The sequence below is a fragment of the Equus przewalskii genome, chromosome 1, assembly GCF_037783145.1.
Source record: "Equus przewalskii isolate Varuska chromosome 1, EquPr2, whole genome shotgun sequence".
Taxonomy (NCBI): Eukaryota; Metazoa; Chordata; class Mammalia; order Perissodactyla; family Equidae; genus Equus; species Equus przewalskii.
Window position 1 is genome coordinate 52,209,812 of NC_091831.1, and position 21,231 is coordinate 52,231,042.

Here is a 21,231-nt window from a genome sequence, read left to right on the forward strand (position 1 = left end):
GTTCACATAGCCAAAGCCCCATAGGCCTGAAAACTCACACTGACCGCTAGCTCTGACCCCAGGGCCCACTGATTTGTGAACCCATGAAGTCCGTGCCTCCCCCAGCTCTGCACCACCAGAGTGCAAGCAGCCCTGCCTGGCCTGCCAGGCTCTCCCCATCTCAATCCCGCCTTCCTGGGCAGTGGTTCTCCAGTCTCACCACGCACTGGAATCACCTTCAAGGTTGGTTGAATCACAGATTGCAGGCCCCGCCTCCAGAGCTTCTGATTCAGTAGGTCTGGGATGGTGCCAAGAATTTGCATTTCTAACAAGTTCCCAGGTGATGCTGATGCTGGTGGTCCCACACTTTGGGAACAGCTGCTTCACAGCACAAGGCAAGTAGCATCTCTCCAGGAAGGCTTCCCCCAGAGCTCCAGCCCCTCCAGCTCCCCTCCCCAGTGTTACTGCACGTTTAGGTTAACATATACTGCAAAGACAAACCCCACTGCCTGGAGCAGGAGCCAGATGGGCAATGGAATATGGGGGAGTTGCATGAGCTCAGGTGCATACGCATTGCATGAGAGATGGGAGCTGGGGTGGACTGGAAAATTCAGGCCCCAGTAAAAGTAGGTAACTCACTCAGCTCTAGCCAGTTTGTTCTGGGTGTCATTGCAAACCCAGGATTGCCAGGTCTTCTAGCTTTCAAGAGAAAGCAGAAATCCTCATTTTTATGTAAAATATCCCAATTTTTCAAAGTTGGTTTGAGATTTTTAGAGACACAGCAGGACAGGTCAGGTGCCCTCAAGCCTCTTGTAGCTTACTTTAGACAAATGTACTGTGGTGATAATGTAAGATGAGGGAAAGGGGATGAGGCCTATATAAGAACTCTCTGTTCCAGCTTTGCAACTTTTCTGTAAAACTAAAGTCATCCCCAAAATAAAAAATTTATTTAAAAATAATTAAGCCAGTAAAATATAACTTTTTTTCTTAAAAACTAAAAAGAAAGTTTATGGGCAAAATCTGGTCCACGGCAACCTGTCTTTAGCTTTTGATTAAGAAAGAACGAAAACCGTCTTATATTTCCTAGAATCCTAGCTCTAGACGTGCTCTTTGGGATCTCTGACTTTGAACCTCTTAGCTTTATGCAGGAAAAGCTGGAGTTCCGGAAAGTTTAAATCATTTGTCCAAGATATCACAACAGAGGGAGATCAATGCCAGGAGACACAGCGTTGTCACCATGTCCTTTTAATCACCACACTTACTTCCTCCTGTCCTCCATTTACTTCAGGTACAAAAATACCTTACTTCCTCCACCAGATTATAAGAAATTTGAAGGCATACTCCATGCGTTATTAATATTTGTAATTCAGTATCTCTTACATAAAGATATTGAACAAATAGTCCTATTTTCATTAATACATTGAAGAGGAATGGTTTTTAACTCTTTTATAGCTCCTTCACCGTATTCAGGAAATGGTTGTCCAATGATTAACTGTGTCAGTCACTTAACCATCCCGGGCCTTAGGTTCCTGATGTGTAAAATGAGAGGGTTGGACTCTGTCCTTCCCACCAGAAGTGTGACTCATGGACCAGCGGCCTTGGCATCACCAGGAAGCCTGTCAGGAATGCAAAATCTCAGGCCCCAGACGGTAGCTACCGAAACAGAATCTGCATTTTAACAAGATTCCCTGAGGTGATTTGTATGCTCATTAACGTTTGAGAAGCACTGGACTAGTTCTCAAATTTTAGTGTGCATCGAAATCACCTGGGGGGCCGGCCCAGTGGCGCAGCGGTTAAGTTGGCACATTCCGCTCCTGGGAGGCCCGGGGTTCGCTGGTTCGGATCCCGGGTGCAGACACGGCACGGCTTGGCAAAAGCCATGCTGTGGTAGGCGTCCCACGTATAAAGTAGAGGAAGATGGGCATGGATGTTAGCTCAGGGCCAGTCTTCCTCTGCAAAAAGAGGAGGATTGGCAGTAGTTAGCTCAGGGCTAACCTTCCTCAAAAAAAAAAAAAAAATCACCTGGGTTACTTACAAATGCAGATATCTGGGTCCCACCACAGATCAACTAAAAGGGCATGGAGACTGGGACTCAGTGTTTTTAATGAGCTCGCCAGGGCCTCACTTTGAGAAATACTGCACTGCTTGTGCTCTCTCAAGTCCCCCCACCTGAACATTCTGCTTTCACCTCACCTCGCAGCCTGCTCTCTGGCCCAGAGCCCCAAGCTGCCTGTCTCTTTTCGGATCAGGAGTGCCAGCCTGGTATCCCAGCAAATTCACTCTCGGGGAAGGGAAGGGGGAGTCATGATCTGTAGCATTTGCATGGTGAAAATACTCCCACTACAGCCAATTTCAAACACCCAATGTGATGTCACTGAACATGGAATTGGGGAAACATGGGCACACTTTGTTCTCCAGTAGAAGCTGGCTGTGGCACACCACAGCCTGTCGCCCTCATTTCACCGGTGTCCTAATTCTCAATGAGCCAACCCTACCTTTGATTCTTACTGGACGCCAGTCATGCACTCAACACTCTACTGAAGGTCGCAGAGGAGAGCAAAGGTGCATAAAAGATTAGGCAACAGGGCAGAGTGATGAAGCACTCAGGCTTTAAGACAGGCCTGGTTTCAAATCCAAATCTGCCTCATAATGTGCAACCCTGATCAAATTGCTTAATCTCTTTAAGCAATTTGCTTTATATAAATAAATAAATACATACGTGTGTGTATATATATACATATATATACATATAGTCATGTACCGCATAAAAATGTTTCAGTCAATGATGAACCATATGTACAACCATAGTCCCATAAGATCAATGGTACTAGGTGGGTAGCCTAGGTGTGTAGTATACTATAGCATCTAGGTTTGTGTAAGTACACTCTATGATGTTTGCACAACACCAAAATCACGTAACAACACATTTCCCAGGACATATCCCCATCGTTAAGCAACACATAACTATAGGATATTTGCCAAGCACTAAAAAAATTATATATACACATACACACACATATATATTATATACTAAATACACGCAATCTCAAGGAGATTTTGGTCTGGCCCATGTAAGGACATATTTATACATTTTAATTTAAAAGTTGGGTGGTAGGTACATGGATATTCTTTTGTTTTTTAAAGATTGGTCCTGAACTAACATGTATTGCCAATCGTTTTTTTTTCTTCTTCTTCTTCTTCTTTCCAAAGCCCCCCAGTACACAGTTGTATATCCTAGATGTAGGTCCTTCTAGTTGTGCTATGTGGGACGCCAACTCAGCATGGCTTGATGAGCAGTGCTAGGTCCGTGCCCGGGACCCTAACCAGTGAATGTTGGGCCAACAAAGCAGACCACATGAACTTAACCACTTGGCGATGGAGCTGGCCCCTATTATTTGTTTTTTAATTACACATATATGGCATATAATCTTTTGAATGTATTATTTATTTCACAATAAAAAAAGATAATACAAACCTAAATGAAGTTAATCACTAAAATGTGTCATCTCATCATCTTCCCAGCTCATCCATGTTGAAAACTGAGGTCATGACCCACTGGGAACTTGGATGAGAATTTGGCTCTGTTGGGATGTCAGCTGGATGCTTGATGAAGCTACGGGCATCAAATTCTCTTTGCAACTTGTGGCTGGCAAACTTGAAGAGAAATGAGGGAACCCCATTCAACTAAGGAGAAACTTTGTTTACGTTTTGTGAGGACCTGAGTCAGAAGTTCTGTCTCTGCCACTACCACTAGCACAGACACAAGTGAACTCCTGTGAACCAGTAGGCAGGCTCAGAAATGGGGCTCAGGGGAAGCACAACATGACTCAGAAAAGACACGGGCCATTTTTCCCTTTGCATCTGAACACTCTTCAGCTGAAAGGCTTTCCAACAACTGAAATAAGTCATTCATACTCCTTTCAGGATCCACTCAATGTCCCAGCCATCTCCCCCTTGTCCAGGTGATGTCTTGTTTTAAAGTGTTGAGTGATGAGAATGGTATGGCCGGGCTGCTGGTGGACAGCAGGCACTTGGCCCTGACAGTCAAGATTGTAGGCCCTTCTCTGGGCCTCAGGTTCTTTCCTAAACCAGAAGGATGAGTCAGGTGATCCCTCAAGCCTCTTGCAACTTCAATACTCAAAGGTTTGGCCATGGCAGAGTACTAGTCTGGTGATGTATTCAAGTCTATCAGGGGGAGGAAGAAATCAGCATTTTCAAATCGCTTCGCTTCCTTGATGTCTTATGCTTTTCCTGCTTTGTTTCTTCTAAGACATTCTTATGTAGGAAATAAATAGGGGAGAGAGTTCATTGCATTGAGCCAAGTAGACAATAAAAATTGCTAATGCTTAAATAGTGTGATAGCACACTCTAAGTGCTTTACAATCTATTGATTCAGCTGAGGAAGATACTATTATCATTATCCCCAATTTACAGATGGGTAAACTGAGGCACGGAGCAAAGAAGTGGTTTGTCCAAAGGTCACATAACTTGTATGTGGCAAAGCCAGGATTATGAACCTAAGGAGTTTGGTGCCAGAATCTGTGTTTTAACCGCTGTGCTACACTGCCTTTAGATCGTATGTTATCCAGAAGTGTACCTGATAGAGTGGCCTTTCTTTGAGGAGGTTAAGCTAGAAAATCTCATTTTATGAATCTTGGAGACTCCTCAGGAGTTTGAAGTCTCTATTTAGAATTGTTTTTGTCCCAGATTCTGGAAATTATTCTTTGATTTTGCCTGAAAAGGTATCCAAAGGTTTGCCTTAAAATTTCCTTACCAGTCACTTCTCAACAGATCAGCAGTGGGATGGTTTTAAAACACAGGACAAATCAAGGTGGTGGAGAGCCCACTTAACAGAGGCAGGAAAGCAGGGTCCTAGTGGTCTAGCCTCTGACCCAAGAAGCTGTGCATCTTGTGGGAGGTGCTTCACCTCTCTGGAGCTCAGACTTCTCACTTGTAAGATAAAGAATTGAAGATAGGTGACTTCGGAGGTCCTCTGCCTCTCTAAAGAGGTTCTGCGTCTCTCTTCTTCCCTAAACCATACAGGTTGTTGGCGATGAAGAGATAAAACAAATGACAAGCAAGTTTCGACGGTACTCTGAAAGCAGACACCAGACATGTAAATTCAGATCCCAGGAATGTGAGAGAAAGCTCTGGCATGGCCTTCCTATTTCAGCGGACAACTAATCAATGCAGAAACAGCCAGGTAATTAAAAGCCACCTTTTCATTTTCAGACTTTGCTCATCATAGACTCATCCTTCAAACGACCTATATTTACCAAAGTTCCTCCCAGGCCCAGACAAGGAGAGATCTTTCCCATTCCACAATCTTTCTTCAAACTCAACATTTTGAGTTTGAGTCTTTCACATTTCATAATAGAAACAAACCTTTAAAATATTCAACACAAAATACTTGAGACTTCCAAAGTTTGTGAATCATAACATATTATCGATCTGTCCAAATCATGACAAATAGATTATAAGTTCCTTCATGATACCTCAGCATCTGATGAAGCTGAGGCACCCAACAAATATTTGTTGATTAGTAATAAAAGTGTGAATGCCAAGTTTTAATAGCTACCAATGAAGAATCAGGCTCATGCATATGCTGATTAAGCCTCACTTTGCTTCTCCCAGGTTAATCGCATACACCATTCAACGTCAGACCAGGCAGTGAGACCTCCTCAACATTTACCTCAGAAACTAACATTTTACCAGAACATCTGATGCCCTGACCGCCCTCCCACACGTTTCACTGAGGACTAGGTGAGAGAGACCCAGCACACTGACACAAATACCTAAGGTCACTGGTGCTTGGGAAACCCTGAGCTTAGGACTTGATGAGGGCTTGGTGGATTATTCCCCAATCCTCTTACCCATTTGGTTTCATAACCTCAAGAAGTCAGAGCCAAAGGGGTTGATAAGTAAATGACAGTGACTGGGGGAGGAGAGGAAGGGCAGGATTGGAAGTGAATTTAGGATGTCACAGTACAGCAGCCAGAGTTACCTTCTCTGAAGAACCCAGTGTTCTTACTTTGAGGGACACTGGATCTCGATGGCATTGCCACCTGGCCTGGGAAAAGCCTGCCTTGTGCAAGCCAGGGGATTTGAATCAATTATCTTAGTCTGTGTCTTTGCAATCATGCCACTGGGGCAGAGTAGCCCAAGGGTCTTTTCTGTATGATCGTTCCTTGAACAGTGGCAAACGTCCATATCAGGCTTGAACTGTGAGTTAATTTGAGAATGAGAGCTGGTGGGATCTATGCTCAATTACAGAGGAAGATTATTAATTAGTCTAAAGAAGATTTATGCTTTAAATTATCAATATCACTATCTGAAGGTATCAAGTGACCCTGGACCCCTATTAGGATTTAGGGAAGATGATCTTCTCCCTCTGGGAGTTTAAGCACTTCCTACCCACTCAAAGCAACCATTACCCTTACAAAGAAGGCAGCGCTCTGCACCTGAAAAGTTCTAACTGGAGATAAGGGTTTAGAGGCTGCCTGGTCCCTGAATTGCAATGCTGATGAGGAGAGAATGGGCAAGGCCATCGGCTATGTTTTCACCCTCAGTTGAGCATTCTTCTTCTCTTTGAAATTATCACAATAACTGTCATAATTCCACTTATTATTGTACAGTTCTTTTCAACTTCTCAAACACCTTCCCAAACAGTATCTCGGTTGGATCAACTGAATTCCAAATCTGTTTACTTTAACTTGGCATTCTGTTAAAAGTTTTCTTTCTTTTCAGACAGTTCTGGAATGTCTCTGCTTTCCTCTTGTCAAGCACTCCACGGCCTCCTCTGAGCTACCTGGCTTAAGAGAATAAAGGGTCAGGAGCTGTGCTGTCCAGGAGAAATGTCTGCAGTGACGGAAATGTTTTCTATCCGCGCTGTCCGATGGAGTAACTGCTAGTTTCACACAGCTATTGAACACCTGAAATGTGGCTAGTGTGGCTGAGGAATTGAATACTAATATTATTTCATTTGAATTAATTTAAATAAAAATAGCCACACAGAGCTAGTGGTGCCATATTGGACAGTGCGGTTCTGGAGAGTTTTCACAGTACAGGAGAGAGAAGGTTAAACTGTCAGTCATTGTTGCTTAACTTTCATTTCCAAATGGTACTGATTTCCGCACACAGAAATTTAAAGATTTTTCAAACGTTAAACCAAGCTTTCACATAGTCCATGTGGCTTAATGCTGGAGTTGTGTGCTCTCCCCTCAAATGCAAATATGGCCCAACACAATGTGCAGCAGTAGCAACTTTATTCTTCTGTAGGGTCTAGGAACCTTCACATCCCTGCTGGGAGGGCTCCATGCTCTCAGGCTTGTGAATTCCCCACCCTGCACCCACACAGCTCGAGCCTTCTAAAGAGCGCCCTTTGTCTGCTTGGCTTGTGTGTCAAGGAGGCAAAGGGTTCTGCTGCACGGCAATTAATCAAATGGCCCAATTCTACCTTTGATCTGGGAGAAAATAGTCAAGATGATATTGAGGAGGAGAAAGTGAGACACAGTGACAGAGAAAAAGAGGGCGGAGGGAGAGGAGAAACTGCTAGAGAGAGAAGAGGGAAGGGAAGGTGGAAGGGAGAGATGGTGGTAGCGAAGGGCATGGGTATTTCAAAGAGAGGGTCCAGCTCTCATTCTCGCCTCCATATTCTTAGAAAAACCAGAATGTCCCAAACCCCTGTGACAAGTCCCTTTTCTACTACTGGCCAAATTCAAGGCACCAGATATTCTAACTCAGAGTAGGGGTGTGATAAATGTTTATTAGGAGTAATAGGTTTTGACAATATCTATTAACTTCCTACTCCAACATCCCTACGTCTAGTTTTCACTTAGGTCAACAAGGGGTGTACCTAAAAGCGACACTCAGAAAGATCCTAAGAGAGAGTCTTCCAAGGAAAATATGGTAAGCCTGCAGTTCTCTGAGAGCTCCTAGAGACATTTCAACTTTCTTTATCCTGATTGAAAAACCAGAAATCCAGGATTAACTGCAGAGAAGGCAAGAACTAGTAATCATTTGTGATTAAATACAATAGCTTGGTAGCAAAACCCTTCCCAAGGCCTTGCAGGGTTTACCTTTAAATGAAGCTCTTTAAACAACGGCTGGGTGGAAGGTAGACCTGAAAGAGAAGATTGAAAAAGAAATGGCATTATTTTGTTCAACTGAAGAGAAATGAAGTATTCAAAAACAAGGGTTATGTTGGCCTTAGTTTTGTTTTGCTTAAGAAAAAAAGAGCTATAATATGTGTTCCTTTTGTACATCTTAAAAACATGTTAGGGACACACTGAGCTGATAGATATCAAAAATTATGAATATTCCACTCAATAATTAAGCATGTCTTCTTTTCTTGGCCCTTTTAATGACAGCATTTCCTGCACAATCCATTTTAATCCAATTCTTTGATATTTAAAAAAATGGAGATTCCTTTAATTGATTCATAGGGAAAGTTTATTTATCCAAAGGAACCGAGAAAAGTTAGGTTTGGAGATAATTGATGGAGCTTTTTTTATGAAGTTACAAGTTGGCATTTACAGGGGAAATTATCTACAGATGAAACAAATTAAACTGCAGTTTTTCTAGAGAACTAACTTGATTTCACTCGATTGCATAAACACACAGACCAAAACACACTTACCCTGTTCACAGTTGTGAGCTCGGTTGGATTTGGGGCCAAGCTATAATGTTATAAATGTTCTAAATGAGGAGCCCAGCCCTTCTGAGTTCTGTAAAACATGTCCAGTTTTCCATGACCAGACATTGGAGTCTGGTTATATCCGTCACAGGTGAATGGGTTTATTCTTGGCCTATCTAACTCAAACCCTCTAGGAACCTCTTTGAAAACCACAGAACATCATTCCATGCTTGATTTTGCACTAAGATCTTTCAATGGGTTGAAACATACTGCACGTAAGAGCAGGTGTTCCCAAGTCATGGCCCAACTCCACGCCTGAGGAGGCTGCAGAGGGCATGCCATTCTCATTAACAATGCACCATCTCTGCATCTCTTCCTGAAACAGGCTCACCTGGTTTCAGACAGGAGGATGGGGACAGAGGCAGGCAATATCTTGACCACTCCATCTTCTGGGAGTACACTTGCTTGCAAACAGAGGAAAGATACAAATGAACATGAATCCATGGCTGGTCTCTTGAAACCTTCAGAAAGCCCCTAAAATGGCTGAAAGGGCAAATCTTGGCCTCAGCCTTGATCTGGTTACACCTGTGTTGATCCAAACATGGAGGAAAACCCGATGAGTATCTTCAGTTACCCTGGATTACCAGTCGGAATTTTAGACTTTATATGGTGTGAATGGCTGGAATGGTAGGGAAAATTTCCAAATTTGGAGGGTTCAAAGGCTCATTCCACTTTTGTAATTTACAAATGAAGTGCAAATGTTAGTCCATTGGTGTCTTACACAAGCCAACAAAATAACCTCCCTTTCTAAACAGCTGCCGCATCAGCTCTGGACAGTTGCTAATCCAAAGTGCTAAGTAACAATGAAATGTTGCAAAATCACAAAGACTCACTCTGTCCTTTTGACCGGGATGTCACATAGGACATTGAGAAAGAATACCTCCTGTCAGAGGTCCACCCACGGCCTTCACTGCAGACTTGAGGGTGGGGGTTGGGGGTGATTGTGCAGACATGGAGCCCTATACCCTCCACAGCCAATGCGCACATGACAAGCATTTCTTTATATATGCCTGGCTAGCTGGCTCTACGCCTCCAAAAACAAGAATTTGTTCTAGAAAAATAATCAGTAAAACTTACCAAGTGCTTTCTATGTAACAGACGCCGGGCATGCGTGAGTTCATTTACTTTGAATACAGTGGGCCCTCCATTATCTGAGAGTTTGGCATCTGTGGATTCAACCAACCACGGATTGAAAGGCCTACAATGGTTGTGTCTGTACTGAACATTTACAAGACCTTTTTTCTTGTCATTATTCCGTAAACAATACAGTACAACTATTTTCATAGCATTTACATTGTATTAGGTATTCTAAGTAATCTAGAGATGATTTAAGGTATACAAAAGGATGTGTGTAGGTTATATGCAAATGCTACACCATTTTTTATAAGGGACTTGAGCATCTGGGGATTTTGGTATAGGGGGAGGGATGGGCGGAGAGTTCCTGGAACCTTTCCCTGCTGGTATGGAGGGACAGCTGTACATATTGCCCTGTGAGGTGGGCATTTTGTCTCCCTTCTACAGTTGAGGGAAGTCAAGTCTTTGTCCAAAGTCACATAGATGGTAACTAAGAAAGGTAGGGTTTGCGCCCAGGTAATCTGACTCCCAGACCTGGCTCATACCCACTCTTCTATAACAGCCAGACAGTGCCTCATGAGGGCTCCTTCTAACCCAGCTGACATCTTAGAAGCAAGAGAAAATCTTTTCCATGTCACATTTCATAATTACCCACCATTACATTTTAGGATGCTGATCTTCCAGAGGCTTTTCACTGGCTCCCTCCCCAGGGTGGAGAGCAGGGACCATGTCAGGGGAAGTCATGTGGGCAAGAAATCAGACATCAGTCATGGGTGGCCAACACAGGTTTACAAAGACCAGGTCAGGCTAGATGAAGACCAACCACAATTTCTTTATAATAAAGTTATTAGTCTGCTCAATCAGGGGACATGGTGTATCTGATTTTCAACCAGGTATTTGGTCAAATCTCTCAGGATATTCCAGTGGGCAAGATAGAGAAATGTGGTGATTGGAGTTGTAGCAAACTGTCCTCCCCAAAGACTGCTGATTAATGGATTGGTGTAAGTTTCAGACATCGCTGATCAACATTTTTGTCAACAACCCAGACAGCCTAAAATCCTGCAGGTGTTCCCACTGTCCTTCTCCTGGTACCTGTCCCTGCCAGTCCCATCCACACACACCCAGGGCCCCTCCCCAGGCCAGGCTTTCTTCTGTCTCTGGTCCTTGGCTCATGTGATTCCCCAGCCTGGAATACTCTTCTTTCTCTAAAGCCACATCTTTGGAATCTCTCAGCTTAGAGGTCACTTCCAAAGGAGGCTTTTTCTGACCATTGCTCACCGAGATCGGACTAGATGTTTACCCCTGGACTACCCTGTTCCCTGCCATGTGTGCCCACAACACACCATACTGCAATTATCATGACATTTAAGGCACACATTTTTGGTGACTAGTTTATATTCCTCATTAGACTATAAACTCCAGAAGGAAAGGATATGTCTATCTTGGTCATAACATCCAGTATCATAACTGGCATATCATAGGTTTTCAACAAATATTTGTGAAATGAATGATTGAATAAAACCAAATAATCTTGGATTAGTGACAAAATCAGCATCCAAAAAAGGTACCAGTAATCTGGGACAGTGGGGTGAGTCCAACAAGATTAATTTCAACTGGGATAAATGTAAAGTAAAATACATGAGTGTAAAAAAAAAATCACCAATACAAACTAGGTGAGAGATGCATGATTTTAGCAGCACATGTGAAAAAATTCAGGATTTTTAATTGACTATGGGTTGAATGTGATTGGGCCACCCAGAAAAATCATGTGTTTTTAGTTTTCATGCTTAGGAGCAAAGTGTCTAGAAGTAATGAATTCTGAACTGGTCAAACCACACTGAGTACTGTGACTATTCCAGGTGCTATATTTTAATACAAAAGATGACCAAACAGACTGCATTTAGGGGAAAAAAATCAGAATGAGAAAAGTCTTGAAAGCCAAGTTCTACAAAGAATGGCCAAAAGATCTTGGGTTGTTTAACCCAGACAAAAGAAGGCTTAGGTAAAGCCATGATCGCTGTCGTGTGGAAGGCAAATTAGACTTGTTCTGAATCTCTCTTAAAAGCAGGGCCAGCATCAGTGGTAGAAGCTACAGGTAGGGAGAGAAATTTCCAGTTCAATATAGAACTAATTGCAATGAGATCAGAGCTGTTAGAAAATGGATGGGGAAGGGAGGCTCAGCATTCTTGAGAGTATCTCCATCATGAGAAGGCTTCAATTAGAGAAGGCTTCAATTAAAGAAGTCTTCAACCAGATGAATGTCCACTTGGCAGAGATACGATATTGGAAATTTTAAGAACCAAATGCAAGTTTAGACTTGACAACCTCTAGAAAGACCCTTCCAGATAATTCAAGAAGGCAGCTGTATACCTCATACTGCTGCGTTTCAGTAACATCCTCAAATTCACAGGCTGGAGGCAGTCACAGTGCTCAATCCCACAGACCTGGAGCTGTTTTACTTCTGTGTTGTTATATCTCACCTTATGACTTAGAGCCTCATAAACTGAAAGTTAGGAGACCCGGTTTCTAGTTCCAGATCTGCCACTGATTAGCTGTGAGCTTATCATCTTGTTTAAGCTCAATTTCTTCATCTGTAAAATAAGAAAGTTTAGACTCATCAGTTCTTGCCACACTAAAGTTCTAAAGTATTAACATTTCTCAGACTTGGTCCTCATACCGTAAGCATCAAAATCACCTGTTTAACATAAAGATACTTGGACCCTATCATAGAATCTGTGAATGAAACCCAAGAGTATGAATTTTTAGTAAAGCACCATAAATTAACACGCACACTCAAGATCCAGAAACAACTCAAAAAAGTCTGTGTGCCCTTGAGATCAGAACAACAGGTAAGCAGAATTCAGGCACAGAAAGGATAACTCAGTTGCCTATATCTCATAGTAAAATCAGAATTGTTCCTAAAAGAAAATGATCAGGTTATTTCCTGTTCTCTTTGAGAACCTGAAAATTTAAGTGAGGAGGTGGGTGGAGAACTAGCATAGCCTCCGAGACATGTCTAGTGGGGCCGGAGAAGCCCCAAACCCTGTCTGATGAGGAAGGAACCCGCGCTTTGTAACAAGAGGCAGCCATGCATACTGCAAGGCTCCAAACCAGGCAAGTACAACAACAGGTGCAGCCTCCACACTGCAGGGACAAGGGACAAGTGTAGGGCGAGGCTTGTCAACAAGCTCTCCCTGCACAGATTTACCCCTCAGAGTGACACGAGTCAGGGTTTGAAAAACTGGAAAAATGGAAAAGCAGAGGGTGCTCTTAATTAACTAGAAACCATGCTATGCCAAACTCAAGAAAGTCAGCTTTTCACTTGGAGTGATGACTCTGTCATAGGAGTTTCATTATCCAGAAGTAGTCCTACAAAGTATTTCTATTTTCCTCTCCAATTTCAAGGTCCCAGAGAACTGTCTTCTCAAACTTGCCGTGAAACTTTATTGGTTCCATGACTTAGTGAAATTAGTGGAGTTCTTTATTTGAAATGGTAAAGAGTAGCTTGTTTTCGAAACCCTTTTGGCTGCAGACCCCGTGTGGATGTAAGGTTATCACTTTACATCTAACAAGTCCACTTTCTTATATATATTTTCACTGAGGTTTTGCCAACACTGAGAATCATCAGCATAAGTTTTTTTTAATCTCTGTTTAAAATACACGGGACATCACTGATTTTGAAAATTCTGTCTTTGTCCTATAGCTTATTATCCAGGCAAGCACCCTAAAATAACAAACAGTTTCACTAAGTCAGTTGCTTGCATAAGGCTCACTGTCTGATATTTAAGCTGAAAAATCCTAGATGCTGGCACAGTTAATATTTATGTATTTAGCAACCACCAAACCCTTCCCCCAAACCCTCCCCAAAAACGAGTCCATGAATGCTCATCATAAATGTAAATATTGCCTAATATAAGAGTTCCCAGCTGTTCAGATGAGGCACATTGAAATAGTTAAAATGACGGATGTGCTCACGAACATGTCAGGTATCTGGATCTTGTACAAACCAAAACAACTTTTGATCCCTCTCCCCTTAGAAATTATAGAAAAGCTTTCCTTGTAAGTCACGGGCACTAGTCGTTCACGAAGTCATTATCACATTGAAACCTCCAGCAGCATTTCCTTAAATGACACCTTCTACCTCTCAGCTCTAAAAGTCACTTGGGTCTCTCCATCAAATCAGCTATAAAGCAAATAAACTCTAGGAAGACACCTCAACCTAACACAAATATTTCTAATGCTGAGAAGAATAAAGAATAAAGCTTGCCTACGAAGAAAGCTAATTTCATATTCCTATCAGAGAGTCATCAAGTAATACTGCTGGAAAAATAGAAAGTACCTACCCAGAAACAGTCGAATTAAGCAGATGGGTTTTGACAGGACCTGCATAATTAAAGTTTTCACTGCAGCTTTAGAAACTCCTGTTCTGAAACCCATTTTGCCAGCCAATGCTAAAGAATGTTTTTTTGGCTCAGGAACAAAAAATCCAAATAGTCCCGGAGAAGAAGCTGCCTCTCAGCCTTGACACCCTCAGACACTGCCTCTCAAAGAACAGCTCTTTCCCTTGGAAATGGCTCTTGTCGTTGACATTGTCATGTTCATTGGCCAAACTCAAACACAAGTCATCTTTTGAACCAGCAATGGGAAGACTTTTGGCTAGACTGTTTTAAAACTTTGTCCTAAAGGAAAAGGGACATGCTAATAAAAAGTCGACCTTGGCATACTAGTCCCTAACAATTAAGAACCCAAGACCAAAACGCTTTCTGTTAGCTGCTGCCAGTCAAGGAGGCTTCTTCTTCGCACTCCTTATTGGGCAGTAAGAAAAGGCACCCAGACCTCAAAACTCCATATGATAATAAAGGGTTGGAGGTGATATGAATAAATTGCCATCCACATATAACCCAAAACTTTGTATCGACCAACAATTTTGCTCTTCTTCTGAAGCAAATTTCATTCCAGACTTGTTCACAAGGATCAGAAATCTGTGTTTAAAGGTGAGGCACCAAGGGTCCCATGGAGCACGGCTTCTGAGCTGTCACCTCTACATAAGGCAACCGACAGAGGGAAACTGGCACAAATGTAGAAGGCAAAGCCCTCTTCATGGATCAAACGTGCAATTCCCTCAACTCTCCTCTCCCCGCCTGCAAAAACAAAGCTAAGTGAACAACATTCTTAGATGGGATTTAGATTTCTGGGCCTGAAGGTAAGATGTCCTGCCGAAACCAGCACCATTTCTGAGTCATTCCTTTCTGGCTCCGGAAATGACCCTGGCAGAGCCCAAAGAAGGATGACTTGGTTTCTGGGACTCCACAGTTGGAAACCTCAGTAGCTTAAACCCTGTCTCACCGTTTACTGGACAGCAAGTTTTCTTTGGTTTGTTTTTTTTAGTTTGATTTGTTTTCTAATCATTATCAAAATAATACTTTCAGATGGAAGAAAGGAATTTCAAAAGACAGAGTATTACAGCAAAAAGCAGTATTTCACTCTTCTCTTTCACTCTTTCCCAAACACATCCCCAGTTCTTTTCTCTGGAAACAACCATTTAAAAACGTGTGGTTTTAGTTCCTGCTGGTAGTTGCCTTCATAATTCTGAATAGTATGCAAAGACAAGTTATTTTTGACAGATCTTTTCTGCCTGGTTCAGATCTACTACCTAAGACATAGCTTTAAAAATGGTTAAAAGAAATAAATGGCACAATTGGAAAGAATAACTGGAAAGATCTGCTCCATTTGGAAAGAGTAGATTTTAAATACCTGAAAACATGTAAACATTGGCTGCGAGAGTTTCTGTAAAATGCCCATTGAAACCCCCGAGCGATTGTTCATAGGACTCACTAAAAGGTATTCTTACCCAACTGGCTGTAAGGACCTGGCACTGGCAAGCATGCAGCACATCTCTTTGGTGTAGAAATCAGCCTGCGCTGGGTCACTGGTGTTGTGAAATAGTCTCGCATCTTAGGAACAAAACTGAAGACTCAATCTGTGTGTGCCTGAAAGCTGTGAAAGCCCAGGAAATCAACTCCCTCTCCAGAAATGAGCAATGAGTAAAATCAAGATTTAATGAAGTGACCTGGAAGCCGGTGCTGGCTCACCTTGGGGAAGCTCATGGGGCTCTGTAACCAGGTCCGGGATGACAAGGGCCTTGGGCATTCCCCAGAGGGCAGCTACTTAGGCCTCTTGGGGGGTTTGGCACATTGTGGCACTGCCCCTCTGGTAAAATTGGGGTCCCAGAAAGGAAGCAGCAGAGAAAAGCCTTCAAGGTTTGGAAAGGGTATAGAATTGCTTGATCCAGAACTATTTGCAATGGGAGAATACATTGTGTTTTGGATTGGGTATAATATAACTTATATAGAAACAGAAATATGAATATAGAACTCTACTTTATGACTTGTTTATGCATAGTTGGAAGAAACCAGTAGTTCCCAAGGGCTGGTCCAGTTTTAAAAATCATTCTTCCAGGGTTGGCCTGGTGGCACAGTGGTTAAGTTCGCACGTTCTGCTTTTTGGCAGCCCGGGGTTCGCCGGTTTGGATCCCGGGTGCAGACATGGCACCACTTGGCACGCCATGCTGTGGTAGGTGTCCCACATACAAAGTAGAGGAAGATGGGCACGGATGTTAGCTCAGGGCCAGTCTTCCTCAGCAAAAAGAAGAAGACTGGCAGCAGTTAGCTCAGGGCTAATCTTCCTCAAAAAAAAAAATCACTCTTCCCTCTCCTACTACCCTGTGCTCCTCCACACACAGATGCACACACACATACATATATATTTGATATGCATGAAATCAAGTTGAAGAACTACAGGTGCAGTTCTACTCTGAAGCCCTCAGAGAACTTGTAATCTTATCTGCTTATGTGACCAAAGAGAAAAATGAGGTTAGAAACATATTGCGACTTCCCCAAGATCTAGGCAAGACTGGAGCCCAGGCACCAGTCTCCTAATCCAGTACTCTTTCCACTGCACCAGCTAAAGTGTCAGACAAAGGCCATAACCACAGTAACAGGCATCACGACAGCCATCCTCCCAACCCCTTCACTCACAGCCCCCATGCTCACCAGCCCAACATATCAACGGCCTAATCTCTCCCTCGACACAGCTCCCAGCCTCCTCTCACACTTCATCCTTCCCACACCCTCACTTCTAGTCTGAGTTTTGCCAACTGAGAGGCCAAGTGTCTCGCAGCTCAATTCTGCAAAGCCACAGAAATGTAAAACTGAGTGGCCCAGGACTATAATCAGAGTACAATGGGGCTGGAACACTGTGTGTTTGTGGGAGGAGAGAAGGGACTATTGGAGATGGATGGAGATGGAAGGTACTTTGAGGACAGACTGCAATAGGTTTTGACTGTCCTGATAAGTGACAGGGAATAAAAAAGGTCAGGAACTTCTCTAATGCATGGGCCAGGCCTGCTTAAAAGAAGACAACTGATCCATCAGGACTATCGTTTTAGTTTCTTTCCCTGTTGTAATGTGTGTGAGCTCACTAGAGTGGATGCTCCTTGAAGCCAGGGACAATACCTGTCACGTTCAACACCACATCCCCAGTGGCTAGCAGAGTGCCTGCATACCCAAGTCCTGCAAAGATACTGGTTACTGAGGAATGCAAACACGGCTACAGACATACAACTTCCCGTACACGGGTGACATGTGAACTCTTGGGGTCTAGGGCCAACATTTGTGTTTTGGGAGTTAAGGATAGCCCAACTGACACTCTCTCTGTGGGTTTTCCCCACCAGTTACAAGAACAGCAGGTAGAATTCTGTATTTGTATTTCTGTTTTCTACATCAATCATATGGCACCCAACCCAGAATATAATGTATTCTCCCTATTGTAAACACTTCTGGATCAAGCTACTTCTGTAGACTTCCCAAACCCTGAAGACAATACCAAGAGGATAGAACAATGGCCTGGGAATGAAGAAGCTTCTCCTGCTGGCTCAGTCTCTGACTCACACTCGACCAGGGACAAATCACTTAACCTCAGCTTGCCTTGTTTTTACTGCATGCAAAATAGAGTCGATAACAATACAAGCCTCCTCCTTCCCTCTAAGCGATATTCTGAGAACTGGGGAGATGCTATCTTGGAAGTGATTAGAGCACTTAAGAACTGGGCTCTCAATACAGAAGCGGTGTTGTTCTCAGGTTGTGCTACAGCTGCTGTTTTTCAGCATGAAAGGTAGATATTGTAAGTCCTTGTTGGCAAAGAAAGGAAGCTGTTGCTGTGTGTTGACACAATGGTACAACAAACAGGAGGGCAGGCACCTCAAACGTTTAATGGCTCTGATTTCATTCATTGAATTCCTTCTTCCTCACCTCAAACCTCAATCTCCATTATTCTTTATGGATAGGTGTTTTTTCCTTTCCAACTTTCCCCAGCTGCCAGGACATCTGGAGAAAAACAAAGCTGATCCAAGACATAAATATATTTTTCCTAATTGAATCATAGATCCACAGGGGGAACACTGCTTCTTAAGGAGTCACCTAGTTCATTCAATTTAACAATCAACAATTTCTGAGCACTTTCTTATAATGGGGATATATGAAGAGGAATAAAAGCTAGGACTGTTTTCCGAACAGATGTATGGTCACATAGCCATGTGTGTACTCAGGGGAGCAATAAGACAGAAAAGGCACTGCCCTGGAAAATCAAGATCATATAGAGATTGTACAAATAAAACATGGTTTCTTCTTTTGCAGAGCTCATAGGCCGTGGCAGAAGCAAACAATTCACTACAAAACAAGGCAAACTGTAAATGACTTATAAGTAAACCTGCCTGAGAGTGCAGAGCAGAGACTATGGAGTCCTGACTCTGAGGATGAGGAAGAAGTATTCAGAAGACAGCTGTCTAGGCTCGAGGAAGGCGAGCTTCTCAGCAATGAGAGCACAGTGTGCGGTGTGGCCCACAGAAACGGAAAACTGAGCGGCACAGGGATGGAAATCAGAGTTCAAGGAACGGGAGCGCTGAGTGTTTGGGGAGTGTTGGATGGGGTTAGAGATGAAGGGATTTTGAAGACAGCTTGCAAAGGGTTCTCGAAGGCTTGCTGAGAGACTGGAAAGTCATATGAGCAATAAGGGGCATCACAAATTCTGAGTTGGCCAGTAGGATAGAAGCAAAGCTTTGGGAAATATAACTCCTGAAGTCTGGGAGATGAGTTGGATGACTACTGCAATAATTCAGAAAGGAGACGGTGAGAGCCTGAAATAGCCTCTGTGAATGGCTGAAAATATGGAAAAGAGGAGACAGGATCGAATCAACCCAGGCTGCCCGCAAACTGGATGCAGTCCTTGAAGCAGAAGGAAAGATGAAAGATGGTGTCCAGGAGAACCGTGGTCTGACTATTCCATTCTGCTTACACGCTCAGCTCAAATGGCCACCCTCCTGTGCCAAGAGCTGTGACCTAAAGTAGAACCACGTTATGAGTTTTAGCAAGAACTCCTTGCTTTCACCAGAGGAGGAATAGGTCCTTTTTAGACTGGGCCACCATAACCAGCCATGTTCATGGGGCCACAGGATACCAATGGTAGGAAAGGAAAAAAAGAGAAGGAACAAAGAAGGATAGGAGAAAACAAGGGGGAATAAAAAGGTGGTGAGAGGGGTGAACCTCTGCCAATAATGATGTCCCACTCTAGTCGCTTTTACCAAATCTAGGGCTTAGAAGGTTATCTAAAAGAATATCCCCAGTTTCCACAGATTACAGACAAGCAGCTATTGCTCTTGGCCTCTTTCAATGATTGATAACCTTTGGAGACTTGTTTAGACAAAGAACTCTGTAAGCACCACTACATCCTCTCCAACCTAGAATTGCCCATGATAGAAGTTTTTACTCCAACGTTTGAAATGTCTTAGAAATAAATAACTAAATAAATTCTGCACATGGTTTCACTGCTCATTTTGATTGTAAATTCCTCAGATAAATTAATTTGTTCAACATTCAACTAATTGTTCAATGAAGTTTTTTATATACCTACTGTAACTAGGCCCTGTGCTAGGCTTTAGGGAAACTAAGATGAACAAAACTAACATAATCCCTGATTTCATGAAGCTTACAGTCTAATAGGGAAACAGACATCAAAGAAATACTTTAACATTTAAACACTTTAATTGTAATTCTGCTAATTAATTTAATTGTAATTCTGAAAGCATAGTATAGGCACCATAAGAGCAACCAGACTTGGTCCCATCAATCCCCACAGACTTAAAGGATGGGAGAGAGTTTGCCAAGAAAAAAGCAGAGGGAAGATCATCCCAGACAAAGCCAAAAGCTACATGAAGGCATGAGATGGGCCTTCTGGACTGACAGAGATCAGAGAAGACACTGTGGCCAGAGCCTCGTGAGCAAGGCAGAGGGTAGCAGAAGGTGAGAATGGAGACTCACAGCAATGAGCCTTCTTCATTTCCTATAATTATTGGCTTATCACCTAGCAGAGCAAGGTTCCAGAACAGATGAACAAAGGTAACTTGGGGTACTAAAGGTATCCTGGTCTACTGGCAACAAGATGTCCCCCAGCATGGAATCTATCTTTACCCACTGGTATGAGGTTGGATGAAATGGCTTCTGCAACCTTGCTTATGCCAAGAATAGCCTTGTAGAATGAGAAAATTGCAAGAATGAAGATATGATCTCTCTTACCCACTTTATTATTCATCTATCTTATGGTAGTAAACCCAGTTTTGGGGTTGCTATCAAGGTGAAAACTTGTGGAAGTATCCACAAGGACCAAGTATAGGTTAGAAATTTGGTTTTGAGGTATTGAGTTGCAATAATATAATGCATCTCTTATACAACGTAATTCTATTATTAATTCTATTGAAGAAGAGAAGAAAGTAAGATCAAACTCTGTAAGAACTCAACTTTCTCTAAGGCATAATTTCCCAGTAAGTTTACAGATATGAAAAGAAGAGGGTATCTGGACACTCTGGGCTTTCCTACTCCATTTTGCCAATAATTTTTTAGACAAAGGGGTGGTGTATTCTATCAGTGCAAATCACAGCGAAAAAACAGAATTCACCCCCAGATAATTCAAATGAAGAGATTTACGTGGGATAATTGAGGGCAGGGTTAAGGGAAGGAATAAACAAGGGATGTTGAGGTTTCCAGGGAGTAGAAAGAATAGAAGCTGTTCTGCTAGGACTAGGGCTGAGGGGTTAAGGAGAGGGGATGGTGCTACCAGTATCCAGGACAGAAGCCATAGTCGTGGAGGAAAGAAGATGAGAAAGAGTGAGAAAGACACATCCGGAGGCCTCCTTCTCCAGCTCTCCAGGGTCCCTCCTGTTGCTGAACCCAATTGCAAGCCAGCCAACAAAGGAGTTTGGATAACAGGGTCCACATATATATATATATGTAATATACATATAATAGCTGATATATAGTATAATAACATGTAAAAGTAGAAGTATTTGTGAATTGATCATATATTATTGTACATTATAGATTACATTATGTATTATAGGTTACTCTTTAGAGTATTTGTATATTATATGTTAT

At 42.7% G+C, this 21,231-nt stretch overlaps 1 protein-coding gene across 1 annotated transcript in view; it reads right to left on the bottom strand.

Annotated features, from left to right (window-relative positions):
- EGR2 (early growth response 2) overlaps positions 1 to 8,842 on the bottom strand; it is a 79,939-nt gene extending 71,097 nt beyond the window's left edge. Inside the window, exons 1-2 of the mRNA XM_070563378.1 lie at positions 8,618 to 8,842; positions 8,058 to 8,101 (exon numbers count right to left, since the gene is read on the bottom strand). The gene's annotated coding sequence lies outside the window, so the exon portion shown is untranslated. The remainder of the gene's footprint in view (positions 1 to 8,057; positions 8,102 to 8,617) is intronic.
- Between the last annotated feature and the right edge of the window lie 12,389 nt (positions 8,843 to 21,231).